Consider the following 12431-nt stretch of genomic DNA (forward strand, 5'->3'; position numbering starts at 1 on the left):
TCAATTTAAAATAATTGAAATTAGACCAAGTTGTGTTCTCTGATGACAATTAAATTAGAAATGAATAAAATTTGGGAAATTTACAAATATGTAGAAATTAGACAACGCACCTCTAAATAACCTTTATGAGAGAAATCACAAGGAAAACTAGAAAGCACTCTGAGAGGAATGAAAATGAAAACATAACATACCAAAACTTACAGGATAGAGCTAAAACACTGTGTAAAGTGAAATTTATGTTACAAATGCCAGCATTAAAAAAGATCTCAAATCAATAACCAAATCTTCTACCTTAAGACAATGAAAAAAAAAAAGAAAACTAAACCAAAGATAATGAGAAGGAAGAAAATAATAAAGTGTACAGCAGAAAGGAATAAAATAGAAAAAACAATAGATAAAATTTAATGAAACCAAAAGTGGTTTCTTTGAAAAAAAAAATCAACAGAACTGACAAATTTTTAGCTAGATGGACCAAGAAAAAAAAGAAAGAGGAAAGACTCAATATATTAAAATTAGGATTGAAAGAGGGAACATCACTTCCAAACTTAAAGAAATAAAAGGGATTATAAGGACATACCATTGGAAGCAATATGTCAACAAATAATATAATATAGATGAAATGGACAAATTTCTGGAAGGGCATAAACTACCTAAACTGACTCAAGAAGAAACAGAAAATCTGAGTAGATCTATAACAAAGAGATAAAATTAGTAATTACAAAACTTCCCACAAGGAAAATCCCAGGTGCAGATGGCTGCACTTGTTAATTCTATCAAAGATTTAAAGAAGAATTAATATCAGTTCTTCACAAACTCTTCCAAAAGAGAGAAGAGGAGGAACTTCCCAACTCATTCTATGAGGCCAGTATTACCCTTATTTCAAAATCAGACAGACATCACAAGAAAACTACAGACAAATGTCCCTTGTGAATACAGACACAAAAATCCTTAACAAAATATAAGCAAACAAAATTGAGCAGCATATAAAAAGGACTATGCATCATGATGAAATAGGATTTATTCCAGGAATTCAAGGTTGTTTTAGTATCTGGACATCAATTAATGTAATACTCCATATCAATAGAATAAATGATAAAAACCACACACATTTTTCTAATAAATCCACCATTTAATAAAATTTGCATTAAAGAACAAAAAGGCATCCTACAGTATGGGGGAATATATTCATAAATGACATATCTGATAAGGGGTTAACATCCAAAATATATGAAGAACTCACATACCTCAACACCCAAAAAGCAAATAACCCGGTTAAAAAATGGATGGAGGATCTGAACAGACACTTCTCCAAGGAAGAAATTCAGATGGCCAACAGGCACATGAAAAGATGCTCCACATCACTAATATCAGGGAAATGCAAATTAAACCACAATGAGATATCACCTCACACCAGTTAGGATGGCCACCATCCAAAAGACAAGGAACAAAAAGTGCTGGTGAGGATGCAGAGAAAGGGGAACCCTCCTACACTGTTGGTGGGAATGTAAATTAGTTCAGCCATTGTGAAAAGCAATATGGAGTTTCCTCAAAAACCTAAAAATAGAAATACCATTTGACCCAGGAATTCCACTTCTAGGAATTTACCCTAAGAATGCAGAATCCCAGATTCAAAAAGACATATGCTCCCTGATGTTTATCGCAGCACAATTCACAATAGCCAAGCTATGGAGGCAATCTAAGTAGATGAATGGATAAAGAAGATGTGGTACATTTGCACAACGGAATATTATTCAGTCATAAGAAGAAAACAAATCCTACCCTTCGCAACAACATGGATGGAGCTAGAGAGTATTATGCTCAGTGAAATAAGCCAGGAAGAGAAAAGATAAATATCAAATGATCTCCCTCATTTGTGGAGTATAACAACAAAGTGAAACTGAAGGAACAAAACAGCAGCAGACTCACAGACTCCAAGAAGGGACTAGTGGTTCCCAAAGGGAAGGGGATGGGAAGGATGGGTAGGGAGGGAGGGAGAAAGGAATTAAGGGGCATTACAATTAACACACATAATGTAGGTGGGTCACAGGGAAGGCAGTATAACACAGAGAAGACAAGTAGTGACTCTATAGCATGTTACTATGCTGATGGACAGTGACTGCAATGGGGTGTGGGGGCAACTTGATAATATAGGTGAATGTTTTAACCACAATATTGCTCATGTGAAACCTTCATAAGACTGTGTATCAATGGTACCTTAATAAAAATAAGTAAAATAAAATCTGCATTAAAATAAAAGGATTTAATGAAATCTAACATCTCTTCATAATAACAACACCCAACAAAACTAGGAACAGAAGGGAACTTCCTCAATCTAATAAAGGACATCTATAAAAAACCCACAGCTGATATCATAATGAATGGTTGAAGACTGAATGTTTTTCCTCCTAAGATCAGAACAAGACAAAGATGTTCACACTTGCTACTTCTAATCAGCATTGCACTGGAGGTTTCAGCCAGGGCTGTTAAGAAAAGAAATAATAGTCATCCAGAGGGGAAAGGGAGAAGTAAAACTATCTCTATTTGCAGGTGACATGATCTTGTATATAAGGAATTCACTAAAAAACAATAGAACTAATAAATGAGTTCAGTAAGTTGTACAATATGAAATCAATATACAAAAATTAATTGTACTTTTAAACAGTCTGAAAATAAAATTAAGAAAACAATTCCATTTAAAGTAGCATCAGGAAATAAAATGTTTAGGAATTGATTTAACAAGTATAAAACATGTACTGTGAAAACTACAAAACATGTTGAAAGAAACTGAAGACTTAAATAAATGGAAATAAATGGTTTGTTCATGAATCAGAAGACCTAATATTGTTAAGACAGCAATAATCTTGAAATTGATCTACAGATTGAACACAATCTTTATCAAAATCCCACTGGGTCCTTTGCAAAAATTGACAAGCTTATCCTAACATTCATGCAGACATTCAAGGGACCCAGGATAGTTAATATAATCTTAAAAAAGAAAACCAAAGTTGAAGAACTCACAATTCCCAATTTCAAAACTTATTACAAAGCTACAATACTCATGACATTGTCATATAGGCATGGGCTAGGCATGTAGAGCAGTAGAACAGAATTGGGAGTTCAGAAATAAACCATACATTTTGTCAATTAATTTTCAACAAGGGTCCCAAGAAAATGGGGGAGAGAGAGTCTTTTCAAGAAATAGTGCTAGAACAACTGGATATTCAGATGCAAAAGAATAAGGCTGGACCCCTTAACTCATATAAACAGAAATTAAGTCCAAGTATGTTATCATGAAGAAAAGAGTTAACACAGAAGGCCAAAAGTGCTATTCTTGGAAAGGCCTGCTTAGAAGATAGGCCCTTGGCTAGCATTTGGAGACCTGGATGTGGGGAGGGTCTCCATCATTCCTAGAATTGAGAAGAGTGAGTTACTGTGCCTAAACTATTTGTGCAAACACAGTAGTTTATGTTGAACACTTATTTTTCCTCTGGGAGTTTGGAGTTGTGGCATGTACCAGACAGAGGCAATTTAAGTGACTATCTACTCTAATAAAATCCCTGGGTTCTGAGTCTTTAATGAGCTTCCCTGGTTGGTAATATTTCATACATGTTGTCAGAACTCATTGCAGGGGGGAACTAAGCTAATCCTGTGTGACTCACTGGGAGAATACTTTGGAAGCTGGTACTTATTTTCCTTGGACTTTGTCCAATGCACCTTTTCCCATTACTGATTTTGCTTTGTATCTTTTTGCTGTAGTTAATCATAGCTGTGAGTATGACTATATGCTTTTAGTCCTGTGAGTCCTCCTAGTGAGTCACTGAACCTGGGAGTGGTCTTGGGGACTCCCAAATATAATCATACACCTAACTGTAAGAGCCAAAACTACAAAACACTTGAAATGAAAAATAGGAATACATTTTTGTGACCTTGGGTTAACCAAAGCCTTCTTAGGGATAACACCAAAATAAAAAAAAAATAGATAAATTGGACTTCATCAAAATTGAAAACTTCCGTTCTTCAAATAACACTATTAAGAAAGGAAATTCTGGAGGGATTCAAGATGGCAGCATGAGAGGTGAGACAGAGAACTCCTATCAAAGCCACAAATAGTATGAAAATATAGTTAATTAATGCAACAAACCCTAAAACAGCAACAGGAAAGAAGGCTGAACCAGACTGCATACAGACCTCATGAACAGAGCAGACCTCATGAAACAGGGTAATGTATGAAAGCCTTGATCTGGCAGGACCAGACCCCCTCCCCAACCCCAGCTCACAGGCAGAAGAGAAATGGAACAGGGAGGGGGTGGAAGCCTGGGACTGCTGAACACCCAGCCCTGGAGGTCTGCTTTGTGAGCAGAAACCTGCATTGTGTGGTGCTCTGGAGGTTGGGGGGTTGGGAAGCTTGGACAGGTGGAGTGCTTGAGAGAATGAGATTCCAGCCGTTTGTGGAGGACAGTATCCACATACGGCCACTCTGGGACAAAGGAAAGGGAGGCGGTCTGTCCCAGCAGCGAGAAGGCTGCTGAAGGGGCGGGGTTTGCATGGAGCTTGCTGCACAGGAGAAGGGAGAGCTAGACAAGGCTGTCTGAGTGTGCACTGCCCAGCAGGTTGGGAACTTTGAGGAGCTTCAGGTGCACCATCCTCCTGGTTGGCTGTTCAGCTCCAAGGACCCTCACTGTGACACACAGCCTGCCGGGCCTTCCTCCTGGCTTGACAGCACTGGCTCACAAACCAGCATTCACTGTGCTGGCATCAGGCCAGTCAGAGGGAGGCCCTGCCTACAACAGCTAGAGATGCAAAGCACAGAGGCTTAAACCCATGTGCTTGGCCCACTGGCTCTGATACTGGAGACAGGCACCATAGATGGGAATCAGGAAAGAGATTTTTCCTCCCCCCAGGCACCAGCTCTGCTCCCCTACAACCCCCAACCTCACTCTAGGGGCTGAGCAGCTCCAGAGACTGGAGCTTCTGGGCAATAGAGAGCACCACATAGAAATATGAAACATCAAAAGAACCTGGTACAGGCCAAAATCTCACAAACCCCAGTTAAAGGGCCAAATGAAACTGAACTGATAGAAATTGTACCAAGCAGCTTCTCAGATCATGAAGGTATGAAACTAGAAATAAATCACACAAAGAAAATGAAAAAGTCTACAAACACATGGAGGCTTAATAACATGTTCCTAAATAATCAATGGATCAATGACCTAATAAAAACAGAGATTAAGCAATATATGGAGACAAATGACAACAAAATTCAACTCCACAAAATCTGTGGGACCTAGTGAAGGCTGTGCTAAGAGGGAATTATATTGCAATAAAGGCCTACCTCAGGGAAGAACAATCCCAAATGAACAGTGTAAACTCACAATTAATGAAACTAGAAAAGGAAGAGCAAATGACACCCAAAGTCAGTAGAAGAAGGGACATAATAAAGACTAAAGCTGAAATAAATAAAGTTGAGAAGAATAAAACAATAGAAAAAATCAGTGAAAGCAGGAGTTGGTTCTTCAAGAAAATAAACAAAACAGATAAACCCCTAGCCAGACTCATGAAGAAAAAAAGAGAGTCTACACACATAAACAGAATCTGAAATGAGAAAGGAAAAATCACTATGGACACCACAGAAATACAAAGAATTATGAGAGAACACTATGAAAAACAATATGGTAACAAACTGGATAACCTAGAGGAAATATACAACTTTCTAGAAAAATACAACCTTCCAAGGCTCACCCAGGAAAAAACAGAAAATCTGAATAGACCAATTATCAGCAAGGAAATTGAACTGGTAATCAAAACACTACCTAAGAAAAAAAATTCCTGACCCAGATGGTTTCACTGCTTAATTTTATCAAACATTTAGTGAAGACCTAATACGCATCCTCCTTAAAGTTTTCCAAAAAGTAGAAGAGGAGGGAATATGCCCAAACTCATTCTAGGAGGCCAAGATCACTCTAATACCAAAACCAGGCAAAGAAACCACACAAAAAAAGGAAATTACAGACCAATATCTCTGATGAATGTAGATGTAAAAATAATCAACAAAATATTAGCAAACCAAATTCAAAAATACATCAAAAAGATCACCCATCATGATCAATTGGGATTCATTGCAGGGAAGCAAGGATAGTACAACATTCAGAAATCCATCAACATCATCCACTACATCAACAAAAAGAAGGACAAAAACCACATGATCATCTCCATAGATGCTGAAAAGGCATTTGACAAAATTCAACATCCACTCATGATAAAAACTCTCAACAAAATGGGTATACAGGGCAAGTACTCAGCATAATAAAGGCCATATATGACAAACCCACAGTCAACATCATACTTAATAGCAAGAAGCTGAAAGCTTTTCCTCTAAGATCGGGAACAAGACAAGGATGCCCACTCTCCCCACTTTTATTCAACATAGTTTTGGAAGTCCTAGCCATGGCAATCAGACAGCACAAAGAAATAAAAGGCATCCAGATTGGCAAGGAAGAAGTCAAACTGTCCCTGTTTGCTGATGACGTGATATTGTATGTAAAACACCCTAAAGAATCCACTCTAAAACTACTAGATCTAATATCTGAATTCAGCAAAGTTGCGGGATACAAAATTAATACAGAGAAATCTGTTGCTTTCCTGTACACTAGTGATGAACTAGCAGAAAGAGGAATCAGGAAAACAATTCCACTCACAATTGCATCAAAAAGAATAAAATACCTAGGAATAAACCTAACCAAGGAAGTGAAAGACTTATACCTTGAAAACTACAAGACACTCATGAGAAAAATTACAGAAGATACCAAGAAATGGAAATATATCCCATGCTCATGGATAGGAAGCATTAATATTGTCAAAATGGCCATCCTGCCTAAAGCAATCTACAGGTTCAATGCATTCCCTATCAAAATACCAACAGCATTCTTAAGTGAACTAGAGCAAGTAGTTCTAAAATTCATATGGAACAACAAAATACCCTGAATAGCCAAAGCATTCCTGAGAAGGAAGAATAAATTGGGGGGAATTATGATCCCTGACTTCAAGCCCCACTACAAAGCCACAGTAAACAAGATAGTTTGGTACTGGCAGAAGAACAGACCCACAGACCAGTGGAACAGAATAGAGAGCCCAGATATAAACCCAGGCATATATGGTCAATTAATATATGATGAGGAAGCCATGGATATACAATGGGGATATGACAGCCTCTTCAACAGCTGGTGTTGGCAAAACTGGACAGCTACATGTAAGAGAATGAAACTGGATTATTGTCTAACCCCACACACAAAAGTAAACTCAAAATGGATCAAAAACCTGAATGTAAGTCATGAAACCATAAAACTATTAGAAAAAGACATAGGCAAAAATCTCTTGGACATAAACATGAGCAACTTCTTCATGAACATATCCCCCTGCGCAAGGGAAACCAAAGCAAAAATGAACAAGTGGGACCATATCGAGCTGAGGGGCTTCTGTGCAGCAAAGGACACCATCAATAGAGCGGAAGGGCATCCTAGAGTATGGGAGAATATATTCATAAATGACAGATCCAATAAAGGGTTGACATCCAAAATATATAAAGAGCTCACGTACCTCAACAAACACAAAGTGAACAATCCAATTGAAAGATGGGCGGAGGAGCTGAACAGACAGTTCTCCAGAGAAGAAATTCAGATGGCTAACAGACACGTGAGAAGATGCTCCACATCACTGGTCATCAGATAAATGCAAATTAAAACCACAATGAGATATCACCTCACACCAGTAAGGATTGCCACCATCCAAAAGACAAACAACATCAAATGTTGGTGAGGTTGTGGAGAAAGGGAAACCCTCCTACACTGCTGGTGGGAATGTAAATTAGTTCAACCACTGTTGAAAGCAGTATGGAGATTCCTCAAAAAGCTCAAAATAGAAATACTATTTGACCCAGGAATTCCACTTCTAGGAATTTACCCTAAGAATGCAGCAGCCCAATTTGAAAAAGACAGATGCACCCCTATGTTTATTACAGCACTATTTACAATAGCCAAGAAATGGAAGCAACCTAAGTGTCCATCAGTAGATGAATGGATAAAGAAGATGTGGTACATATACACAATGGAATATTATTCAGCCATAAGAAGAAAACAAATCCTACCATTTGCAACAACATGGATGGAGCTAGAGGGTATTATGCTCAGTGAAATAAGCCAGGCAGTGAAAGACAAGTAACAAATGATTTCACTCATCTGTGGAGTAAAATAACAAAGCAATAACTGAAGGAACAAAACAGCAGCAGACTTATAGAACCCAAGAATGGACTAACAGTTACCAAAGAGAAAGGGACTGGGGAGGATGGGTGGGAAGGGAGGTATAAGGGGGAGTAAGGTAAATTACAATTAGCACACATAATGTAGTGTTGGGGTTCATGGGAAAGGCAGTATAATAAAGAGAAGAAATTAATGATTCTATAGCATCTTACTATGCTGATGGACAGTGACTGTAATGGGGTATGTGGTGGGGACTTGATAATAGGGGGAGTCTAATAACTATAATTTTGTTCAAGTAATTGCACACTAACAGTACCAAAAGAAAGAAAGGAAGGAAGAAAAAAGAAAGAAAGAAAGAAAGAAAGAAAGTAAAATTTTAAAAAATGAGAAGAAGTTCTGTCATTGATGTTCTCTGTAGGGGAAAAAAAAGAAAGTGAAAAGAATCCATAGAATGGGAGAAAATATTTTCAATTCTTATCTATCAAGGGACTTGCATCCAGAAAATATAAAGGACATTGACAAATTAACAATAAAATAACAGATTACCCAGTTACCAAATGAGCAATGGCTCTGAACTGACATTTCTCCAATGAAGATAAACAAATAACCAATAGGCACATGAAGATGCTCAATATTATAAGCCATTAGGGAAACGCAAATCAAAAGCACAAAATGATACCACTTCACATCCACTAAAATGGTTAGAATCGAAAAAATGGACAATAAAAAGGGTTGGTGAGGCCATGAAGAAACTGGAACTCTCATACATTGTTGGTGGTAATGTAAAATGGTATAGCCCCTTTGGTAAACAGTTTGGCAGTTCCTCAGAATGCTCAACATAGTTACCAAATGACCCAGCTCTTCCATTATCCAAGATAAAAGTAAAGTAAAAGACAAGAGAAAAGTAAAAGACATATCCACAAAACCTTTGTATATGAAAGTTCATAGCAACATTATTCATAATAGCCCCAAACCAGAAGGAATCCAGATGTCCATCTACTGATGAATGGATAAATAGAATGTGGTGTGGATCAATACAACCACATTTTTTCCAGGAATACAAAAGAATGAAGTACTGATAACATGCTACAACAAAATGAACTTTGAAAAACTTACACTAATTAAAGGTTGAAATACATTGGGGAAAGTGGTTCTTTGACAGTTTAGACTCAAAAAGAAATATAAAATAGAAAATTAATAAAAAATTTTTTTGAGAAAAGAACTGACATTTTAATTTGTGCCAAACACTTACATCACCAACCATTGTTATGTAAAAAAGAAAAGTGCTCTATGACATTTCTATTGGCCAGTAATATGACACTAATGTACCAAGTAGGTGAACTGCTATTTGATTTATCTTTTTTGTCTTCATCTCTATCACCAAGATACTAGGCTGCTGATATTGGGGTCAAACCACAAAGGGTATTCTATTTTCCAAACACAAATATCAATAGTTTTGAGTTTTTAGAATAACTTCTCTTTAATACCTCTCTCCTCAGTGTGGATATGACAGAGTTGCCAAGTCTTATTATACTAATTCATTATAGGGTACTTGATTAAGGTCAACAGAAATACCAATATTGTTTCCAATAGTTTTCCATTTTTTGTTTAGTTGTTGTCTGGCCATAATCTTTTCAGCTTAAGAGATCTGAAATCATAGGCCATTATGAATCATTGATTTAAACCAAGGAAATTTAGAATCAGTCTTCCTAAACTGTAAGCTTCACGAGGGCAAGGTTATATCCATTTTTTCACAATTGTATTTCCAGTGCCTGGCATGAAACTGGTACTCAGTCAATATTTACTAAATGAATTAGTAATCAGAAAAATAGATTATCCAGTTGTCTGAAACTTAAAAGTGCCATCAGAATCACCTAGAAAGCTTATTAAAAAACATATTGCTGGGCCTCACCCCAGCTTTTCTGATTCGGTAGGCCTAGGGCGGGGACCAATAATCTACAATTCTAAGAAGTTTACAAGGAGTGCTGATGCTGTCTAGTATAGCATCTGGTGCATAGTAGGCAAACAGTTAATTATACTAGTTGAAAGAATGAATGAATAAACAGATACTTAACAGATACTTATTAAATTGAATTTTGTTTTCTTAAATGGAAAAGAGGTTGGAATTGAACCCCCTTTCCTGTCTTTTGGGAAAGAAATGGAAAGATTTCACCTCTAGACATGAAGTTCATTTATACGTATTTTAGTATTTGATTCATTTTGTTTTTATTTTCACAATGAGTACATGTCATGATTTATATAACAACATATTCAAAGCACTTGTGAATAGTATATAATACAAGATAACAGCAGTTACCAGAAAAGACAGTGACATCAAAACTATACTCAGGGGATGACCACCATTGGACTATGAAAAGAATTTGAGAAAATAACATTTTAAAAGGGATGAGGTAAGGCAAATATTAGCTGTGTTTTAAAAAGTTATTAGCCGACTAAAATTACAGACCATTCAAGTAACTAGCCAGCATGCCTATCATTAAAAGAGCTGATGAAATAGCCTTACTCTACAAGTCACAGTAAAGGGTAAAGTAAATAAAGCTATCTTTGAAAATATTTTTTCTATTGTGCGAGTGGCAGAGAAAAGAGGGCATGGGTGAGTGGCAGAGAAAAGAACTTCTCTTTTCTGGATGGAAATCAATAATTGGAAATAAGGTAATGAAAATTTAGGGCTCTCAATCCTTTAACTTACAGTCCTAATGATTTAGGCTTATATATGGTCCGGTAGGTAGTAGACAGGCAAAAAAAAGAATTAAATGATACAGCTGAGTAGGTCAAGTCCTTAATACCATATTAAACTAGCTGGGAATATAGGCTTAAAGTTCTAAATATATAATGAAATTGTAAGTAATACTGTGTGACTATAAATAACTATAAAATGTTTAGCCAATCACTTCAAACCAAAACAAGGATTGTTTACCAACAACACCAATTTAACTTTTCAGTATGAAATGTATTCTTTGACCTTTCAGATAGGAAAATGCTCAGATTATGCAAATTATCTGGGGAAAAAAGCATGAAAGTGAACTTTTTTTGTATCACAAGGCCCTTTCATATTCCATTCTGTTCTTGCTCTTGCATAACATATATGTGAAAAGGTATATGATTAAGTGAATTCAAATTAAGTTTACTTCCAATTAAACTTCAAGTATTGGCTCATTCTTGTCTTAAATGGTTTCTGACTCCTAAAAACAAACAACATTTCCATTTTGCCTCTCCTCTTCTAGATAGGCCTTAATACTTGTAAAGAAGCATAACTATTTTGAAAGCAGGAAGAGCAGTTATTTTTAATTCATTTTTTATCATTAATCTACAATTACATGAAGAACATTATGTTTACTAGACCTCCCCCTTCACCAAGTCCCCCCCACAAACCCCATTACAGTCACTGTCCATCAGTGTAGCAAGATGCTGTAGAATCACTACTTGTCTTCTCTGTGTTGCACATCCCTCCCTAGGCCCCCCCACACTATACATGCTAATCGTATGGCCCCCTTTCTTTTTCCCCACCCTTATCCCACCATTCCCACTCATCCTCCCCAGGCCCTTTCCCTTTGGTAACTGTTAGTCCATTCTTGGGTTCGGTGATTCTGCTGCTGTTTTGTTCCTTCAGTTCTTCTTTGTTCTTACACTCCACATATGAGTGAAATCATTTGGTACTTGTCTTTCTCCACCTGGCTTATTTCACTGAGCATAATACCCTCTAGCTCCATCCATGTTGTTGCAAATGGTAGGATTTGTTTTCTTCTTATGGCTGAATAATATTCCATTGTGTATATGTACCACCTCTTCTTCATCCATTCATCTACTGATGGACACTTAGGTTGCTTCCACTTCTTGGCTATTGAAAATAGTGCTGTAATAAACATAGGGGTGCATCTGTCTTTTTCAAATTGGGTTGCTGCATTCTTAGGGTAAATTCCTAGAAGTGAAATTCCTGGGTCAAATGGTATTTCTATTTTGAGCTTTTTGAGGGACCTCCATACTGTTTTCCACAATGGTTGAACTAATTTACATTCCCACCAGCAGTGTAGGAGGGTTCCCCTTTCTCCACATCCTCACCAACATTTGATGTTGTTTGTCTTTTTGATGGTGGCGATCCTTACTGGTGTGATGTGATATCTCATTGTGGTTTTAATTTGCATTTCTCTAATGACTAGC

At 36.9% G+C, this 12431-nt stretch overlaps 1 protein-coding gene across 5 annotated transcripts in view; it reads right to left on the reverse strand.

Moving 5' to 3' along the window:
* PHKA1 (phosphorylase kinase regulatory subunit alpha 1) overlaps window positions 1–12431 on the reverse strand; it is a 149135-nt gene that overhangs the window by 8007 nt on the left and 128697 nt on the right. The window lies entirely within an intron of this gene.

The sequence above is a fragment of the Manis pentadactyla genome, chromosome X (assembly GCF_030020395.1).
Source record: "Manis pentadactyla isolate mManPen7 chromosome X, mManPen7.hap1, whole genome shotgun sequence".
In the NCBI taxonomy this organism is placed as follows: domain Eukaryota; kingdom Metazoa; phylum Chordata; class Mammalia; order Pholidota; family Manidae; genus Manis; species Manis pentadactyla.